Source organism: Petromyzon marinus, chromosome 3, assembly GCF_048934315.1.
Source record: "Petromyzon marinus isolate PM22_M1 ecotype Great Lakes invasive population chromosome 3, UKy_Petmar_22M1.pri1.0, whole genome shotgun sequence".
NCBI classification, from domain to species: domain Eukaryota; kingdom Metazoa; phylum Chordata; class Hyperoartia; order Petromyzontiformes; family Petromyzontidae; genus Petromyzon; species Petromyzon marinus.
The window spans coordinates 22,652,786-22,666,828 of record NC_133669.1 but is presented as its reverse complement, the minus strand read 5'-3'; the positions used below and the strand labels follow the sequence as shown (position 1 = coordinate 22,666,828).

Here is a 14,043-nt window from a genome sequence, read left to right as displayed (position 1 = left end):
TGTGGCCTCCAGTGAGCACCCATGGTTGTCCAGACTCCTCGATTTGTTCGCTGCGAGGGGGAGGGCGTGCGGGCCGCGGAGGGGGATTCACGGGGCTGATTTGCATACAGAAAGAAGCACGGCTTTGGGGGGGGGGGGGGCCCTGAGCAGTGGTTCGCTGATGGCATCAGGGGGCCTCCATATCAACACGAACGACTCCTATTTCCCATTGTTTGCTGGCAATAAAGCCAGATGTATTGCGCCGAGCCATCGGGCTGCATCTCCCAGGCCGCTGGCCATAATAGCATACAAGCGTGTATTACAAAGAAATAATGTTGACGTATAGTGTGTACAAGACTCCTGTTTTCATAGAATTTATGTGATTATGAATTTGTTTTAGCAAACACTCCCCAACCTATCGATGCACTGTAATAAAGTTTTCATTTTATGTGCCACCCAAAATCAATGTTGCCATAAATATAACTACAGTTACCCCGGCCTGGTGGTTCAAAGGAAGAGTGAGCGTCTCGCAATAGAAAAGTTTCGGGTTCAAATCCTGCTTGAGTTGTTCACTCTGCCCATCGTCCCTCTGAAGTCAATAAATGAGTACCACTTCTTTGGAATGTCAGCAGTGATTTGTCCTATGGATAGACTCATCCCCGTCATAGAATTTTGTAATTTCCAGCACTGACTCAGCTGTAAACAAACGAGCAATCACATCAAATGGTTAATGAGAAAATCACTCGAGTTATTTTACAGTTGTAGGCGTAGGGAGCAGGTTGCCACGGTTGTTCTCTCTGATGGGATACAATGCGCATTGTTTGACATGACCAACGGTTTGCTTCGTCAAATCCTCATTTATATTCCCATATATATAAACAAACGAACCCAAAAAAACATGTGATGTTTGGGCCAAGGTAGTAAGCATGTGGTTGGAATCGTTGGACCAATATTAGCACGTTTCATGTTTAATGAGAAGTCTATTGCTCAATGTCGTCCCAGGTCTCCATTGCAAAAGTCAAAGATCCGACACGGAAGATCCCTGGCTGGAAGCTCATGGGCAACCCTTGACTGCATCCACACAAACCATGACAGTTGTGGATACTCGACCATGCTCAAATTTAAAGTTTAATACTCTCCGGCAGTGTGTAACTGCGGCCACCCAGAACACACCGTGGAGCATATAACGACTCAACAACGCGCGATTCACAAATACGGAGACATTATCAAAGCCAAATATACACCCGCTACTCCTGACGCAATTGTATGGTTTTAGATTTGAAGCTTTTCGTGACTGCAAGGATTCATACTCTTTGCATTTTTTTCGGTAAAGTCACGTCGGTAAAAAAAAATCAATAAAATAAAATAAATGAAAACAACTAAATTAAATCACGACGTGGCAGTCACAGCAAAATTGCTGTGACGGTTTCCACCTGAAGACGGAAGCTTGTGTTGCCTCCGAAACGTCGTGATTTTATTTGTTTTCATTTATTTTATTTTATTGATTTGTTTTACCTACGTGACTTTACCGAAAATACCAAAGAGTACAATTATACGGCTCAACTACCTCGATGCAGGCGCTGCTGTCCATCAACGTCAGCCATACGAATAATATTGCCAAAGTATGTTTCACTGGGCCCGTGTGTACCATAAGGAATGAAACGATCCAAAATATATCTTATCTTGTCAGCCACATTGTAACACACCTGAGATGTGTAACGTCTCAGGGGCGTAACAGAGCGCGTGATCGTAATTTTATAGTATTGTTTTCCTCTTCTTCACAGGGATGAATCCTCAAACTCCTGTCATACAGCTCAACTACACACACACGCTGCTCTCTGCACGACAATTATGCATCGATAATAGAGGTTTTTTGGGGGTTAGATCGCGTTAATATATAAATGTGTCGTTAAACCCGGCACAGCCAACTAGTAAGGGTTGTCACGTAAACAGAACGTGCCAATTCGTCACTAATTATAGATGTAAAGTTTTCGTGACTGCAAGGATCCATACTCTTTGGTTCATTTCGGTAAAGTCACGTAGGTAGAAAAAAATAAAAAAATAAAAAAGGAAAACTAAAACAAATCACGACGTTTCGGAGGCAACACAAGAAGCTTCCATCACCAGGTGACAACAGTCACAGCAAAATTACTGTGGTGAGTAGAGAGAGAGAGCTGATTGTGACACGAGATTATATAGGGTAAGAAAGGGGGAGGAGCCAGGGAGGACGGATGCAGGGTGGGGGGTGGATGAGTGTTGGGGGACGGGGATTAAGTGAGGGAAAAAAGTATTTGATCCCCTGCTGATTTTGTACGTTTGCCCACTGACAAAGAAATGATCAGTCTATAATTTTAATGGTAGGTTTATTTGAACAGTGAGAGAGAATAACAACAACAAAATCCAGAAAAACGCATGTCAAAAATGTTATAAATTGATTTGCATTTTAATGAGGGAAATAAGTATTTGACCCCCTCTCAATCAGAAAGATTTCTGGCTCCCAGGTGTCTTTTATACAGGTAACGAGCTGAGATTAGGAGCACACTCTTAAAGGGAGTGCTCCTAATCTCAGCTTGTTACCTGTATAAATGACACCTGTCCACAGAAGCAATCAATCAGATTCCAAACTCTCCACCATGGCCAAGACCAAACAGCTCTCCAAGGATGTCAGGGACAAGATTGTAGACCTACACAAGGCTAGAATGGGCTACAAGACCATTGCCAAGCAGCTTGGTGAGAAGGTGACAACAGTTGGTGCGATTATTCGCAAATGGAAGAAACTCAAAAGAACTGTCAATCTCTCTCAGCTTGGGGCTCCATGCAAGATCTCACCTCGTGGAGTTGCAATGATCATGAGAACGGTGAGGAATCAGCCCAGAACTACACGGGAGGATCTTGCCAATGATCTCAAGGCAGCTGGGACTATAGTCACCAAGAAAACAATTGGTAACACACTACGCCGTGAAGGACTGAAATCCTGCAGCGACCGCAAGGTTCCCCTGCTCAAGAAAGCACATACATGCCCGTCTGAAGTTTGCCAATGAACATCTGAATGATTCAGAGGACAACTGGGTGAAAGTGTTGTGGTCAGATGAGACCAAAATGGAGCTCGTTGGCATCAACTCAACTCGCCGTGTTTGGAGGAGGAGGAATGCTGCCTATGACCCCAAGAACACCATCCCCACCGTCAAACATGGAGGTTGAAACATTATGCTTTGGGGGTGTTTTTCTGCTAAGGTGACAGGACAACTTCACCGCATCAAAGGGACGATGGACGGGGCCATGTACCGTCAAATCTTGGGTGAGAACCTCCTTCCCTCAGCCAGGGCATTGAAAATGGGTCGTGAATGGGTATTCCAGCATGACAATGACCCAAAACACACGGCCAAGGCAACAAAGGAGTGGCTCAAGAAGAAGCACATTAAGGTCCTGGAGTGGCCTAGCCAGTCTCCAGACCTTAATCCCATAGAAAATCTGTGGAGGGAGCTGAAGGTTCGAGTTGCCAAACGTCAGCCTCGAAACCTTAATGACTTGGAGAAGATCTGCAAAGAGGAGTGGGACAAAATCCCTCCTGAGATTTGTGCAAACCTGGTGGCCAACTACAAGAAACGTCTGACCTCTGTGATTGCCAACAAGAGTTTTGCCACCAAGTACTGTCATGTTTTGCAGAGGGGTCAAATACTTATTTCCCTCATTTAAATGCAAATCAATTTATAACATTTTTGACATGCGTTTTTCTGGATTTTGTTGTTATTCTGTCTCTCACTGTTCAAATAAACCTACCATTAAAACTATAGACTGATCATTTCTTTGTCAGTGGGCAAACGTACAAAATCAGCAGGGGATCAAATACTTTTTCCCTCACTGTAGATAAGCTCCTGGGCATGGTACCTATATAATCTCTTGTCACAAACAGCTCTCTCTCTCTACTCACCACAGTAATTTTGCTGTGACTGTTGCCACCTGATGACGGAAGCTTCTTGTGTTGCCTCAGAAACGTCGGGATTTGTTTTAGTTGTTTTTTTTCTTTCTACCGTGACTTTACCGAAGGAACCAAAGAATTTGTCACCAGTATAACACATCTACGCTTCTATATAAGGAACGAAACAGGTGGACTTCTCCACAAATCTGTCTGTCGCCTGATGAAGCTAGTTGTAATTACTGGCGAAACGTCGTACTCAGATTGTAAACGTTCTGGCTTGGCTCTCCAACACACCGGTGTTGCTGTACTAGTGACGAATTGGCCACGTTTATGTTTACGTGACAACCCTTACTAGTTGGATGTGTCGGGGTGGTGGCAGGGTTTAACGACAACAACATGGATACTGGTAGGAACCTCCTGGTTACACCAGCAGCCCACAAGGGATTATTGTGTCCGTCCGTCGTGCGTCCAAAAATGGGAGGGGTGGGGCTGGGTGGGGAGGGTGGGGCTGAGTGGGGAGGGTGGGGCTGGTTGGGGTGGGGCCGCGTGGGGTGGGGGTGGGAGGGGTGGGGCTGGGTGGGGTGGGGGGTGGGAGGGGTGGGGCTGGGTGGGGGGTGGGAGAGGTGGGGCTGGGTGGGGAGGGTGGAGAGGGGCTGGGTGGGGAGGGGCTGGGTGGGGAGGGTGGGGAGGGGCTGGGTGGGGAGGGGAGGGTGGGGCTGGTGGGGCTGGGTGGGGAGGGTGGGGCTGGGTGGGGAGGGTGGGGCTGAGTGGGGGGTGGGAGGGGTGGGGCTGATTGGGGTGGGGCTGGGTGGGGGGTGGAAGGGGTGGGGCTGGGTGGGGTGGGGCTGGGTGGGGAGGGTGGGGAGGGGCTGGGTGGGGAGGGTGGGGAGGGGCTGGGTGGGGAGGGTGGGGAGGGGCTGGGTGGGGAGGGTGGGGCTGGTGGGGCTGGGTGGGGAGGGTGGGGCTGGGTGGGGAGGGTGGGGCTGAGTGGGGGGTGGGAGGGGTGGGGCTGATTGGGGTGGGGCTGGGTGGGGGGTGGAAGGGGTGGGGCTGGGTGGGGTGGGGCTGGGTGGGGGGTGGGAGGGGTGGAGCTGGGTGTGGAGGGGCTGGTCACCCCGTGGTGCCCTTATGAAACTCAACATTTAACCTACTCACGCCGGCTTGTGCCCGCCCTCACAGCCGCCGTTGACCCTGACCATTGACCGAGCAACCCAACGTTCCTACCAGCTCCCTCGGCAGGATAATGTCTTTTATTTACGCGATCTAACGCTAAAAAAACCTCTTATGGACGATATTGGTCGTGTTAAACTAATGCATCGGTTTGATTGTTGAGTTTATTCGGGAGGGAGGGATGGGACGGGATGGGGGGAGCTGTCTATAATATCGCACGCGACAAAACGAAACGAACTCCCCGCCGTTTGCCTCGATGAAGAACGCGAAACGTAACCGGGCCCTGAGGTCGAAGCGACTCCTCTCAGTACGGCGAGCGACCCCCTCGAACGAAGCGAAACGACGCCGAGAGTTCATAGTTAGTTCATAGTTTATTTATTTGGTATAGCCCTGTGAGCCATTCGGCTCTTGAATCGGGTGCAACCGCAACAAACAAAAAACATGAACAAGAAAAACATCTTAAAGTGATTATGTGACTGTGCAAACAGAAAATACAGGAAAAAAATATCAAAATATTCCTGAAATAGCACCGTACACCAACGCTGTGTGCAAAAATCCCAGTGGGATGCAAGTCAAATAACAACAACCACAAGACAACTAAGATTAAGGCCATCAGTCTAACTCCGTACTACAATAAACAAAAACATGGCCAAAACCAAAAAAACTTTTCGAAATCACCAAAATAAAAGCCATAAATCCAATGTAACAGTGATCATAGGAACTGTGACCGAATTTTTAACAATAAACTACGTAATTAAATTATAACACCAAAATCTAGAGCCATATTTTAGGCCACTGAATAGCAGTGGCAGCTAGGGGTTGTACAACTCCTCTAGAGCAGTTTTGAGTGAAGATCTCATAGGTAGTGATTCAAGTTGCTGTTTATTGGCCTAGCCACGGAAACTTTGTTGTTATTCTTGGTTCTTTCGGTAAAGTCACCACGTGGAAGGGAAACAACAAAGGAATAAGAGTATAAAACAATAAAATTCTCACGACGTTTACGACCGCAACACAAGCAATCATCATCGGGTGTGAAAACCACAGCAAGCAATTTTTTCTTGCTGTGGTTTTCACACACGCCGTGAGAATTTAATTGTTTTATATTTTTTGTTACTATTATGATTATTTTGTTTCCCTTATACGTGACTTTACCGAAAGAACCAACAATATGAATCACTGCAGTGGCGAAAGCTTTAAATAAAAAAAATAGTTTTTTTTCTTCTTCAGCGCCACCAGGCGAGCAGAGTGCGGAACAAAACGGAAACTGAATGGATGCGACCCCCACCCCCCACCACACACATCATCATCACCAGCATCACCAGCATCATCACCACCGCCGCCGCCGTGTTGATTTAACGCGACGATGGTAGTCGTACGTCGAGGAGAGAGGCGGAGTGGACGAACCGGCGAAGCTGCCGGCCTGCCCTAGGGCTCGCAGGTAACAACCGAAATGAAGTCAGCAGGATGCATCCACCACCCACCACCACCACCCACAACCATCCACCACCCACCACGCACACACCAAGCACACCACCACCACCCACCACCACCACCACCCACCACCACCCACCAACACCACCCACCACCCACACACCACCACCCACCACACACCAAGCACAAGCATCTCTCTGCCGGGACTCCCCTAAAACCTAAGCACCGAATCACCGCCCGTCTCACAAGGGGCCTCGCTTCTCACCTCCCACCAGCACCATCACACGTTGGGTTGTGTGGGGTCGTGTCAGGTGAAGCGGTTTAGTTTTGACCACGCTGGTGGGGGGGGGGTCGGGGCTGGTCTGGCGACATTCAGCCCGAAAAGAAACACCCACAGCGGCCCGATCGCTTGTGCTGCTGCTTGTGCTGCTTGTGCCGCTGCTGCTGCTTGTGCTGCTGCTTGTGCTGCTTCTTGTTCACGGACGGATGTCTCTGACTGAGCCGCGCGTTTTCCGAGGTCCCCGTTAGCGACGCCGCCGTGAGCCGTAGCCGCCACCCCCGAGCAACGATTATAATAACGTGGAGCCCCCGTGGAACATGCTACGGTCATGCCAAGCTGACAACGGCACACACACACGCATGTTGAGAGAACAGCGGCAGGCAATCGCCGTTTCGGGGAGATTTCCGGCTGCCGCTCCACCGCTGGATGGAACGGACGCTTTGCGAACGTTTGTGTTGTGTGTGTGTGTTTGTTGTTGTGTGTGTTGTGTGTGTTTGTTGTTGTGTGTGTTGTGTGTGTTTGTTGTTGTGTGTGTTGTGTGGTGTTGTGTGTGTGTGTGTTGTGTGTGTTGTGGTGGTGTGTGTGTGTTGTGTGTGTTTGTTGTTGTGTGTGTTGTGTGGTGTTGTGTGTGTTTGTTGTTGTGTGTGTTGTGTGTGTGTTTGTTGTTGTGTGTGTTTGTTGTTGTGTGTGTTGTGTGTGTTGTGGTGTTGTGTGTGTGGTGTTGTGTGTGTTGTGTGTTGTGGTGTTGTGTGTGTGGTGTTGTGTGTGTGTTGTGGTGTTATGTGTGTGTGTTGTGGTGTTATGTGGGGTGTTTTGTGTTGTGTGTGTTTTGTGTTGTGTGTGTTGTGTACGTGTGCGTAGTGTTGTGTGCGGGTTGTGTTGTGTGTTGTGGTGTGTGTGGTGTGTGTTGTGGTGTTGTGTTGTGTGTTTTGTACGTGTTGTGTTGTGTGTTTTGTACGTGTTGTGTTGTGTGTTGTGTACGTGTTGTGTGTTGTGTACGTGTTGTGTGTTGTGTACGTGTTGTGTGTGTGTGTGTTGTGTACGTGTTGTGTTGTGTGTGTGGTTCTGTTGAGTCGTGCTTACATTGTCGTGGTAGGGCTCATCTGCGTGTTGACTTTATCATGCGCAGTACAGCCGTGCTGCTGTGTAGTGTACAGTGTTAAGTTGACGTACTGTTAAGTGTACAGTGTTAAGTTGACGTACTGTTAAGTGTACAGTGTTAAGTTGACGTACTGTTAAGTGTACAGTGTTAAGTTACCGTACTGTTAAGAGTACAGTGTTAAGTTACCGTACTGTTAAGTGTATAGTGTTAAGTTACCGTACTGTTAAGTGTACAGTGTTAAGTTGCCGTACTGTTAAGTGTACAGTGTTAAGTTGCCGTACTGTTAAGTGTACAGTGTTAAGTTGACGTACTGTTAAGTGTACAGTGTTAAGTTGCCGTACTGTTAAGTGTACAGTGTTAAGTTACCGTACTGTTTGGTGTACAGTGTTAAGTTACCGTACTGTTAAGTGTACAGTGTTAAGTTACCGTACTGTTAAGTGTACAGTGTTAAGTTGACGTACTGTTAAGTGTACAGTGTTAAGTTACCGTACTGTTAAGTGTACAGTGTTAAGTTGACGTACTGTTAAGTGTACAGTGTTAAGTTACCGTACTGTTAAGTGTACAGTGTTAAGTTACCGTACTGTTAAGTGTGCAGTGTTAAGTTACCGTACTGTTAAGTGTACAGTGTTAAGTTACCGTACTGTTAAGTGTGCAGTGTTAAGTTACCGTACTGTTGAGTGTACAGTGTTAAGTTACCGTACTGTTAAGTGTACAGTGTTAAGTTACCGTACTGTTTGGTGTACAGTGTTAAGTTACCGTACTGTTAAGTGTACAGTGTTAAGTTACCGTACTGTTTGGTGTACAGTGTTAAGTTACCGTACTGTTAAGTGTACAGTGTTAAGTTACCGTACTGTTAAGTGTACAGTGTTAAGTTACCGTACTGTTAAGTGTACAGTGTTAAGTTACCGTACTGTTTGGTGTACAGTGTTAAGTTACCGTACTGTTGAGTGTACAGTGTTAAGTTGACGTACTGTTAAGTGTACAGTGTTAAGTTACCGTACTGTTAAGTGTACAGTGTTAAGTTACCGTACTGTTTGGTGTACAGTGTTAAGTTACCGTACTGTTAAGTGTACAGTGTTAAGTTGACGTACTGTTGAGTGTACAGTGTTAAGTTACCGTACTGTTGAGTGTACTGTGTTAAGTTACCGTACTGTTGAGTGTAGAGTGTATACCAACATGGCGGAGACCAGCGTGGTGAAGTATAGTCAAACAAACAAACAAGCCTCGTGGCCGACACGGCGTGGGGAGGGCCTTCATCCAGCAGTGGATCGATAATGGACTGGGCACTCGGCAAAGAACAGTGCTGAGTAGTACTATACTATGCAGTAGTTATGGTATTACACTCTACTGAATGTTCTGCCACTCTACAGGATACGACATTGATTGTTGTTTTACACTACTGCTAAAGGTCTGAGTCTCAAGACTGATTCTCGGGAGGGTCTTGCATTTGGGATGTTTGGCCACCACGACACAGCAGTTCACACACAAAAAAAAATGCAGTGAAGTATTTGAATACCAATTCTTTTCTTATGAATTGCGTTGTCTTACTGCCCTGTGAAGTTATTTCTCCATGCGGAAAGCCCAGTGCCATTGAATACATTCAGAATTGTAATGTTTATTTCGACTGGTAAATAAAATCCGTAAAGCTGTGAAGATCTTTTTCACACATGTCCAGTGAAACTAATAATATATCCAAGTCGTTTATGGATACGGTTGTACAAAACAGGAGTACGTCGATTTTTTGACTTGGGAAAATATAAAAGCCGACGATAACTCACAAAATCTCATTGTCCAGAGAAAAAAAAAAGGAGGCTTCTATTTGAGAGTGGCTGTTATTGAGTGGGTTATGACATGAGTGGATTGTTGTTTGCAGTCAATTGTGGTGGCATGTGCTTGCTGGAGGATGGACGGATTGATGGCCAGGTGCTGCCGTAATGAAATCGGAGTGGGTGCATGGGAAGAGCTAGCAGGCAATGCAGCAAAGGCCCTCTGCAATTACCTTGTCACACCCATTGCAGACGGAATTGAGCTTCGTCACAATAGGGAGCTATTGAGATAACCCCGACTTTGAGGGTATTTTGGCGGGTTATTAAGAGTACAGGACAACTTCGCTTTGCATTTCAAGTTTTATTTTTCAACACCACTCTTCTCGATGCAGAATTATATACCGGCAGTAAACTTGGGGGTGTTCTCCGCCATGTTAGCGGGACAGAACCCATCATCACCGATATGTTTTGAGACATGTACCCAATGTTGTCTGCTGAACTCTAGTTTGGTCTTGACTTGGGGAGTCAGAGTTCAGTGTTACGATTGGCAGAGCATGCTTAGAGTTAAATGTAGGTGTGTATGCATGCACACTTAAGTGTGTGAATGTATTATTTGTCAAGGACTACAGAGGAGTATGGAAGCAAAACAATCAACCACAGCAAGTAGTTTTTTTCTTGTCATTGTCCCACCTGATGACGATTGCTCGTGTTGCGATAGAAACGTCGTGATCTATTATTTTTCTACCTACGAGACTTTACCTAAAGAACCAAAGAGTATGGATTCTTGCAGTGACGAAAGCTTCAAATCTAAATCTTTACATTAGCATTTGAATGACCGCAATAGATACATAATTCGTAGACTGTGTGAAATATTTGGTCCATGTGACTTCGGCATTGACTCAGGAGTTATTAGTTACTACTATATTTTTCAAGAATGTCAGTGTGTAACGCGCGTGATGTCACTCCACGTCGATCAGCCCCCCTCATTAATAATCATGAACAGGTTACGTCCTCCACATGGACCCGCCCCTCATTAATAATCATGAGCGGGTGACGTTTCTCCACATAGAGCACCCTCCCCCCTCATTAATAATCATGAGCAGTTGACGTCACTCCACATCGAACAGTCCCCTTCATTAATAATCATAAGGTGACGTCATCGAAATGGACACCCCCCCATTCATAATAATTAGCAGCTGACGTCACTCCACATGGGGGGGGGCGAGGCGCCTCCTCCCCCCTCCTCGGCGTCAACTTACAACCCTCACTACAAAGGCAGAATCCTCACGTCACGTGATCTCTGTAACGCTCTTGAGACATCGAAGTAAAAAGGACGTCATGATGAACAAGGGGATTATAACCTTTAAATGAAATACATAGGTCTGTGTCACCGCGGCCTTACAAATTGAACACGAATTGATGCAATGAATATATCACGTCGCGTTCTGCTTTTCGCTTGCAAGTTTCAGATTTACTGCAATACACCCGTCCTCGGACGGGCAAAAGGCTAGTTGCATTATTCTTGGTTCTTTCGGTAAAGTCGCGTAGAAGGGAAACAATAAAATAATAAAAATATAAAACAATAAAATTCTCACGACGTTTCGACTGCAACACAAGCAATCATCATCAGGTGTGAAAACCACAACAAGAACATTTGAAAAAAGTGGCGTTTTTTTAACGTTAGCACCACGGAGAGCGATTTGACAGTTTGTTCAGATGGACGAGTCCATCTATGTTCGGAAAAGAGGAGGGGGGAGACGAAAAATAATGGATGCGGTCTGAAAGCCACCTTAAGCGTGATCAATCAATTTAGACCCGAAATGGTTTATCAAATCCTTCCAATAATTGCTAAGCCAGAATCCATCTTCTCTGTTGAAATTGTCTCGGTATATGTGGATAGCCTCATGAAGTGTACAGTGTTAAGTTACCGTACTGTTTAGTGTACAGTGTTGAGTTACCGTACTGTTTAGTGTACAGTGTTAAGTTACCGTACTGTTGAGTGTACAGTGTCTCCCCCCTCCTCTTTTCCGAACATAGATGGACTCGTCCATCTGAACAAACTGTCAAATCGCTATCCGTGGTGCTAATGTTAAAAAACCGCCACTTTTTTCAAATTTTTCTTGTTGTGGTTTTCACACCTGATGATGATTGCTTGTGTTGCAGTCGAAACGTCGTGATAATTTTATTGTTTTATATTTTTATTATTTTATTGTTTCCCTTCTACGTGACTTTACTGAAAGAACCAAGAATATGAATCCCTGCAGTCACGAAAGCTTTAAATCAATAGCTAGTTGCATTGTTAATAACTTGTAATTTAGTGTGCCGATGTCACATGGAGCAAAGACTTCACACCGAGTCGACGAATTGTGCACCTATTGTGTTAGGGGCCGTCCATAAATGACGTCACGGACCTAGGGGGGGGGCCTCAGACATTTGTGACGATGTGTGACGTCACATCAAAATGCGCAACTTTAAATAAATATAGACAACGCGTTCTACTTAATTAAATAGACTTTTAAAATAAATGTTTTCACCTACAACATAAGAGTTCAGCGCCACATTAAATACACACTACAATGACAATAGTTTAAAGCGAATTGAAGCATGTTTTTTTTTGGGGGGGGCAGAGCTTTGTGACGTCATATTTGAGGGGGGCGGGGTCTGACTTTTTGTGACGCCGTGTGACGAAGGGGGGGGGGGGGTAAAAAAATCGTCCAAAATCGCGTGACGTCATTTATGGACGGCCCCTTAAATCAAATGCTAAACGGGGGTTAACGAAGTTCAAATGCAATGCGGCCAATGAGGCTGTCAGGAATTGCAGGGGTTTCCCATGATGGTCATCTCGCGTGCGTACACCTGGAGGTGCACGTGAAGGCAGGCACTTGATGTTTAACGAGGTGCGCGTGAAGGGTGACCGGTTAACTCTTAACGAGATACAAGCGGACGGTTAAGCAGTTAGCAAAGTTCACCTGCCTCAGCTTGAATGATTAACAACTGCAGTACTACGTCAAAAGGAGGAAGAGCGTTGTGGGGAGGGGAGGAAGACGACCTGGGGAGAGAGAGAGAGATAAAATGTAAGGCTCGGAGAGAGAGAGACTCTCCATTGGTGGAGATAGACAATGAGTACGAGGTGGTTTGTACGTTGTGAATAGCAAAGCATGTGGCTGACCAAGTAGGCGTAAGTTTACTTTTATGGTTAGCTAGGCCGTTGGACATATTTCTTGTGTGAGTTTGACTGCTTTGCATGTGTGTATGCATGTGAAACTTATTTCACACCGTACGTAGCCAGCCGTGCTAATCGTCGGTAAAATACACGGTTTTTTAAATCTTACGTATCAGAGTTTTTATTGTTGTATTCATCAAAGACATCCTCATCCGGTCAATCACTACAACCAACAGTAAGTGCAGTTGGTGTATTCTGCTTTGCTCATGTCAACTCGGGCTTGAGTAAATACAACACCGTTACACCTTTTAGCCAGAGTTGTGGCAAACATCCGTGTAAAGGATTTACTTTTATCATACAGTGTGGTACTTGTGTGTGTGTGTGTGACAAGCCTTTGCTGTGTATTATGTTTTCAATGCACGGATGCATTTGCTTTGAGTAATGTGCTGATTTTCACTTCTCCTTTAACGATGACATTTTTTTTGCATGGGAATTTCCAATAACATGGGGGCACTTTTAAGAACTGACAGTTTAGCATTAATACTGTGTACCCTTTTTACCAAGTCTTTACAATATTTGTAATATTTTATCATACTCATTCTGGAACAGTCCTGCAGTAAGTACAATTGTGATAGATTACTGCTGGGTGGAAGTCATGAACCGTGATAATTATGATAATCTCGTATTTGTGATGAATCTATTCATGTTTTGCCCAAATAATGCAAATGGAGCACTGTCCTTTAAAGTATGCGGGTTGTTCCATACCAATTTAATCAAGAAGATGCTGGCAAAAAACGGATTTCCATGAACCTTGGTGGACAGCTTCGTATTTGGCAAAGAAGGCGTACCTCCCACCAAAATCTCGAGGCCAATCAGACCTTCTGTTGAAGTATATATACATGGCATAAGATTTTAACACTACCACGACCACATGGCACCTTTGCGGGTACTTAATTTGTAATTTCCGTCAATAGTAGTTGACATCGAAAGGTAAGTCTGGGTTTTCAAGAGAGATCTATGTTTTACATCTTTGAAATGGAGGCTCAAAAAACGTTTAAGTTTTATTTGTTCTTGACACATCTAAAATAATGCAACCTTGGGTTTTTCTTCAAAATGTTACATTGTAGCACATGTATTTGGGAATATTCCCTGCAAGTTTGGCAATGTGCATTGCAAATGCTTTGGGAGTTATGAGCGTATGATTTTGTTAACACAGCTTACATACAGAATGGG

General features: G+C 45.4%; 1 protein-coding gene across 6 annotated transcripts in view; it reads left to right on the top strand.

Moving 5' to 3' along the window:
• Nucleotides 1–6,348: 6,348 nt before the first annotated feature.
• Nucleotides 6,349–14,043, top strand: part of LOC116957332 (uncharacterized) — a 29,655-nt gene continuing 21,960 nt past the window's right edge. For 4 of the 6 annotated variants that reach the window (XM_032979448.2, XM_032979434.2, XM_032979424.2 and 1 more), the window contains exon 1: nucleotides 6,349–6,506. The gene's annotated coding sequence lies outside the window, so the exon portion shown is untranslated. Of the gene's footprint in view, nucleotides 6,507–13,132; nucleotides 13,801–14,043 lie in introns of those variants that run through there. The other 2 variants (XM_076052913.1, XM_076052917.1) reach the window with 2 other exon arrangements.